Source organism: Schistocerca piceifrons, unplaced genomic scaffold (genome assembly GCF_021461385.2).
Source record: "Schistocerca piceifrons isolate TAMUIC-IGC-003096 unplaced genomic scaffold, iqSchPice1.1 HiC_scaffold_1298, whole genome shotgun sequence".
Classification (NCBI taxonomy): domain Eukaryota; kingdom Metazoa; phylum Arthropoda; class Insecta; order Orthoptera; family Acrididae; genus Schistocerca; species Schistocerca piceifrons.
This window is the reverse complement of record NW_025727122.1, coordinates 1,303-7,500: the sequence shown is the minus strand read 5'-3', so window position 1 is coordinate 7,500 and position 6,198 is coordinate 1,303. Positions and strand designations below refer to the sequence as shown.

The 6,198-nt window shown below is 56.0% G+C and overlaps 2 non-coding genes across 2 annotated transcripts; both read left to right on the top strand.

Annotated features, from left to right (window-relative positions):
• The first annotated feature begins 2,836 nt into the window (after positions 1-2,836).
• LOC124731661 lies at positions 2,837-4,745 on the top strand. The gene has a single exon (XR_007008401.1). It is a non-coding gene; the product is annotated as a small subunit ribosomal RNA (ribosomal RNA).
• A 351-nt stretch (positions 4,746-5,096) lies between these two features.
• Positions 5,097-5,251, top strand: LOC124731652. The gene has a single exon (XR_007008395.1). It is a non-coding gene; the product is annotated as a 5.8S ribosomal RNA (ribosomal RNA).
• The last annotated feature ends 947 nt before the right edge of the window (positions 5,252-6,198 follow it).

Below are 6,198 nucleotides of genomic sequence, written 5' to 3'. Positions count from 1 at the left end.
CGCACATACAATATGTAAGCACCAGCATGGAACAACATCCAGTGCATCTTCTCCGCCACATTACACAATCCACACTATCACAACCAGACCAGGAGGTCCGTGCGGAAAATACAATATCCCAGCCTTTCGACATCCACCATTGCGCAGACCAGGCACCAACACCCACACATGTCCTATACAACGGTGCACCCAACATCACAATAGTACCTCCTGTCACAGCGCACAAACAATGACATGAGTCAAAGACACAGGTCTCACACAAGCATAGAATTGGAGCGCCGCCTCTAATAAGCCAAAGGTGCATCCTGACGTGACAAATCTGATCATGTCACAAGCATTCACTTACTATAATCACTATCAACGAACCTGCCGCCCCCGCCCCCCCCCCCCTACACCTTTCCGTACAACAACGTGTAACCTAACCTAACCTAACCTAACCTATGTTGTACCTTAACCTAACCTATGTTGTACCTTAACCTAACCTATGTTGTACCTTAACCTAACCTATGTTGTACCTTAACCTAACCTATGTTGTACCTTAACCTAACCTATGTTGTACCTTAACCTAACCTATGTTGTACCTTAACCTAACCTATGTTGTACCTTAACCTAACCCATGTTGTACCTTAACCTAACCCATGTTGTACCTTAACCTAACCCATGTTGTACCTTAACCTAACCCATGTTGTACCTTAACCTAACCCATGTTGTACCTTAACCTAACCCATGTTGTGCCTCAACCTAACCCATGTTGTGCCTCAACCTAACCCATGTTGTGCCTCAACCTAACCCATGTTGTGCCTTAACCTAACCCATGTTGTGCCTCAACCTAACCCATGTTGTGCCTTAACCTAACCCATGTTGTGCCTTAACCTAACCCATGTTGTGCCTTAACCTAACCCATGTTGTGCCTTAACCTAACCCATGTTGTGCCTTAACCTAACCCATGTTGTGCCTTAACCTAACCCATGTTGTGCCTTAACCTAACCCATGTTGTGCCTTAACCTAACCCATGTTGTCGCCTTAACGTAACCCACGTTGTCGCCTAAACCTGCTCTGTAATTGTTATACGACTCGTTCAATTACTGTAGTGTTGCCCACCCGCAACCCTCGCAATATAGTTCGCTACTCGCACTGCCCGCACCCCTGTGTATCGCTTCATGTTAAACACCTTGCAAGTCTTGCTCACTTTCCACATGCTCCTGCTGTACACTGTAATGTGGATGGCAGCAGGACGTACATGCCGCCCCTCCCCACGTCCCCACCTTGCCCCCTGCCTTCGCAAGCTGGTTGGTGAGAAGTTTGCATGTTCAATGCCCTTCGCATGCGACGTACTCAGGCTACGTTGTGGTGCGGCCTGTGTCAACTGTCCGCTGATGTCGTACGCGTGAACCACAATCTGTACTGCACATTCGTCCTTATGTACTGAATGATACATCGTGGCACATGTGTGACCGCACAACGACTGCGCCCAAAAACGGCGGACCATACAGTGCAAATATTGTGCACGCAGCTACGTGTCGTCTCCCTATGAGAGCTGGATTGCAGTGTGGTACGCCATAGAGACGTGTGGGAGGAACGGACGCCGTGGATGGCGATCAGCATGAGCTGTCTGTTGATGTATTCGGACCTAGTCGTCTCTCCTCACACACCGTGATGGCATGGTGCACCGCGTTCCATATCTGCGACATGCTACAGAGGCCGGTTGACAGTCGTTCGAGCAATGGACATCGCATACGTACGGGGGCCACCTTCCACGTATTGTCTAGGCGTGCACATTTTGTTGCGTGTATGTGGGCAGACGTAGTGTGGCGTGACACCTGACACAGGCATGCAATAATCGTTGAAGTTGCAAATGGCGATGGACGCCTGCGTTTTCTGGTGAAGTTACGCAAATGAACAAATGGTAACCTGTTGTGGTGCGGTTGTTCTCGCTAGGGGTGAATCGGTGATGGCGACGATAGGTTGAGGTACTAACCGGTTGTTCCAGCGATACCCACCATGCCGACGAAACTGAACGGCATCTGGGTGTGAAGCGATACGCGGCGGTGGCTGGGTGGGACCGTCCCCGGCCGGTGAGGGGGCGCCTCCCGGCGTGCTGGCCGCGCGGTGCGTGGGCGCACGCGCTACAGCCGGCTGGTGGGGGCGGCCAGTGGCAGGCGCGCCGGCCGACGGACGCGGCAGGCGTCGCAGCTGCGCGCCGGCGCACCCTGCGCGCGGCGCCGTGCGGCCAAAGTAGGTCCTCGCGGGCCCGGTGCGAAGCGCGGTGGACATCTTCAGTGTGCTGGTCCGATTGAGGACTGTGTGCGTTGAGGATGCGCCGCCGCCCGGCGCTCGGCGCCGCGACGCCGTCTGCTGCTCGGTCGCCCCAGCGGTTCTCGCTGGTGGTTTGTATCGCAGCTGTGCGGATGTGTTGGCGCGTGCGCTGTGCTGGGAGAGTTCGCTTCGGCACCCAAGTGGGGCTTTTGTCCTTCTGTGGCGCTGGCGTTGGAGCTGCCGGTCACCGTAGGTGGCGCGTGTTGTCTCCCGCCGGCAATGCCACGACAGCACGCTCCCGGGCCTCTGTCGGCAGCGGCAAGCTCAGTTGGGAGCACGGGTGGTCGCACCGAAAGCGTCTACTCGCCTAACTCCGGGCGATTGCGCCTCTCTCGAACCCGACCAAGTACTTGGGACGGCGCTGCGCGCCGCCGGGACCTGAGAGGGTTTCGAGGTGTATTGTGCAGGGGAGCTCAGCCTCCTCCTGTTTGCAGAATGATTGAGCGGACGCTTGCGTGTTCGCGCGGGCCCCCGGGACACACTCCCGGGCGGCCGGCTGCTCAGCTCTAGTTGACGCAGCTCCCTGGTTGATCCTGCCAGTAGTCATATGCTTGTCTCAAAGATTAAGCCATGCATGTCTCAGTACAAGCCGCATTAAGGTGAAACCGCGAATGGCTCATTAAATCAGTTATGGTTCCTTAGATCGTACCCACGTTACTTGGATAACTGTGGTAATTCTAGAGCTAATACATGCAAACAGAGTCCCGACCAGAGATGGAAGGGACGCTTTTATTAGATCAAAACCAATCGGTCGGCTCGTCCGGTCCGTTTGCCTTGGTGACTCTGAATAACTTTGGGCTGATCGCACGGTCCTCGTACCGGCGACGCATCTTTCAAATGTCTGCCTTATCAACTGTCGATGGTAGGTTCTGCGCCTACCATGGTTGTAACGGGTAACGGGGAATCAGGGTTCGATTCCGGAGAGGGAGCCTGAGAAACGGCTACCACATCCAAGGAAGGCAGCAGGCGCGCAAATTACCCACTCCCGGCACGGGGAGGTAGTGACGAAAAATAACGATACGGGACTCATCCGAGGCCCCGTAATCGGAATGAGTACACTTTAAATCCTTTAACGAGTATCTATTGGAGGGCAAGTCTGGTGCCAGCAGCCGCGGTAATTCCAGCTCCAATAGCGTATATTAAAGTTGTTGCGGTTAAAAAGCTCGTAGTTGGATTTGTGTCCCACGCTGTTGGTTCACCGCCCGTCGGTGTTTAACTGGCATGTATCGTGGGACGTCCTGCCGGTGGGGCGAGCTGAAGGCGTGCGACCGCCTCGTGCGTGCTCGTGCGTCCCGAGGCGGACCCCGTTGAAATCCTACCAGGGTGCTCTTTATTGAGTGTCTCGGTGGGCCGGCACGTTTACTTTGAACAAATTAGAGTGCTTAAAGCAGGCAAGCCCGCCTGAATACTGTGTGCATGGAATAATGGAATAGGACCTCGGTTCTATTTTGTTGGTTTTCGGAACCCGAGGTAATGATTAATAGGGACAGGCGGGGGCATTCGTATTGCGACGTTAGAGGTGAAATTCTTGGATCGTCGCAAGACGAACAGAAGCGAAAGCATTTGCCAAGTATGTTTTCATTAATCAAGAACGAAAGTTAGAGGTTCGAAGGCGATCAGATACCGCCCTAGTTCTAACCATAAACGATGCCAGCCAGCGATCCGCCGCAGTTCCTCCGATGACTCGGCGGGCAGCCTCCGGGAAACCAAAGCTTTTGGGTTCCGGGGGAAGTATGGTTGCAAAGCTGAAACTTAAAGGAATTGACGGAAGGGCACCACCAGGAGTGGAGCCTGCGGCTTAATTTGACTCAACACGGGAAACCTCACCAGGCCCGGACACCGGAAGGATTGACAGATTGATAGCTCTTTCTTGATTCGGTGGGTGGTGGTGCATGGCCGTTCTTAGTTGGTGGAGCGATTTGTCTGGTTAATTCCGATAACGAACGAGACTCTAGCCTGCTAACTAGTCGCGTGACATCCTTCGTGCTGTCAGCGATTACTTTTCTTCTTAGAGGGACAGGCGGCTTCTAGCCGCACGAGATTGAGCAATAACAGGTCTGTGATGCCCTTAGATGTTCTGGGCCGCACGCGCGCTACACTGAAGGAATCAGCGTGTCTTCCTAGGCCGAAAGGTCGGGGTAACCCGCTGAACCTCCTTCGTGCTAGGGATTGGGGCTTGCAATTGTTCCCCATGAACGAGGAATTCCCAGTAAGCGCGAGTCATAAGCTCGCGTTGATTACGTCCCTGCCCTTTGTACACACCGCCCGTCGCTACTACCGATTGAATGATTTAGTGAGGTCTTCGGACTGGTACGCGGCATTGACTCTGTCGTTGCCGATGCTACCGGAAAGATGACCAAACTTGATCATTTAGAGGAAGTAAAAGTCGTAACAAGGTTTCCGTAGGTGAACCTGCGGAAGGATCATTACCGACTAGACTGCATGTCTTTCGATGTGCGTGTCGTGTCGCGCAACACGCTACCTGTACGGCTCGCCGTAGCCGTGCGCCGCGTGCGGAACCACGCGTGCCTCTCAAAACTAGCGGCAATGTTGTGTGGTACGAGCGCTGAAGCGCTGGAGCGGCTGGCCTGCGGCACCTGGCGCCTGGCGCCGGTTTTGAATGACTTTCGCCCGAGTGCCTGTCCGCTCCGGTGTGGAGCCGTACGACGCCCGTCGGCCGTGAGGCCGTTGGACACAGAACGCTGGAACAGGGGCCGCCACACGCCTCACTCCCGCCTATGCGACCGTCTCGAAAGAGACGGCGGAAACTGAGAAAAGATCACCCAGGACGGTGGATCACTCGGCTCGTGGGTCGATGAAGAACGCAGCAAATTGCGCGTCGACATGTGAACTGCAGGACACATGAACATCGACGTTTCGAACGCACATTGCGGTCCATGGATTCCGTTCCCGGGCCACGTCTGGCTGAGGGTCGGCTACGTATACTGAAGCGCGCGGCGTTTGCCCCGCTTCGCAGACCTGGGAGTGTCGCGGCCGCCTGTGGGGCCGGCCGCGTCTCCTCAAACGTGCGATGCGCGCCCGTCGCCTGGCGGTTCGCATACCGGTACTTTCTCGGTAGCGTGCACAGCCGGCTGGCGGTGTGGCGTGCGACACCTCGTACAACGACCTCAGAGCAGGCGAGACTACCCGCTGAATTTAAGCATATTACTAAGCGGAGGAAAAGAAACTAACAAGGATTCCCCCAGTAGCGGCGAGCGAACAGGGAAGAGTCCAGCACCGAACCCCGCAGGCTGCCGCCTGTCGTGGCATGTGGTGTTTGGGAGGGTCCACTACCCCGACGCCTCGCGCCGAGCCCAAGTCCAACTTGAATGAGGCCACGGCCCGTAGAGGGTGCCAGGCCCGTAGCGGCCGGTGCGAGCGTCGGCGGGGACCTCTCCTTCGAGTCGGGTTGCTTGAGAGTGCAGCTCCAAGTGGGTGGTAAACTCCATCTGAGACTAAATATGACCACGAGACCGATAGCGAACAAGTACCGTGAGGGAAAGTTGAAAAGAACTTTGAAGAGAGAGTTCAAAAGTACGTGAAACCGTTCTGGGGTAAACGTGAGAAGTCCGAAAGGTCGAACGGGTGAGATTCACGCCCATTCCGGCCACTGGCCTCCGCCCTCGGCAGATGGGGGCCGGCCGCCCCGCGCGGAGCAATCCGCGGCGGGGTCGTGTCCGGTTGCCTTTCCACTCGCCGCGGGGTGGGGGCCGTTCCGGTGTGCGGTGGGCCGCACTTCTCCCCTAGTAGGACGTCGCGACCCGCTGGGTGCCGGCCTACGGCCCGGGTGCGCAGCCTGTCCTTCCGCGGGCCTCGGTTCGCGTCTGTTGGGCAGAGCCCCGGTGTCCTGGCTGGCTGCCCGGCGGTATATCTGGAGGAGTC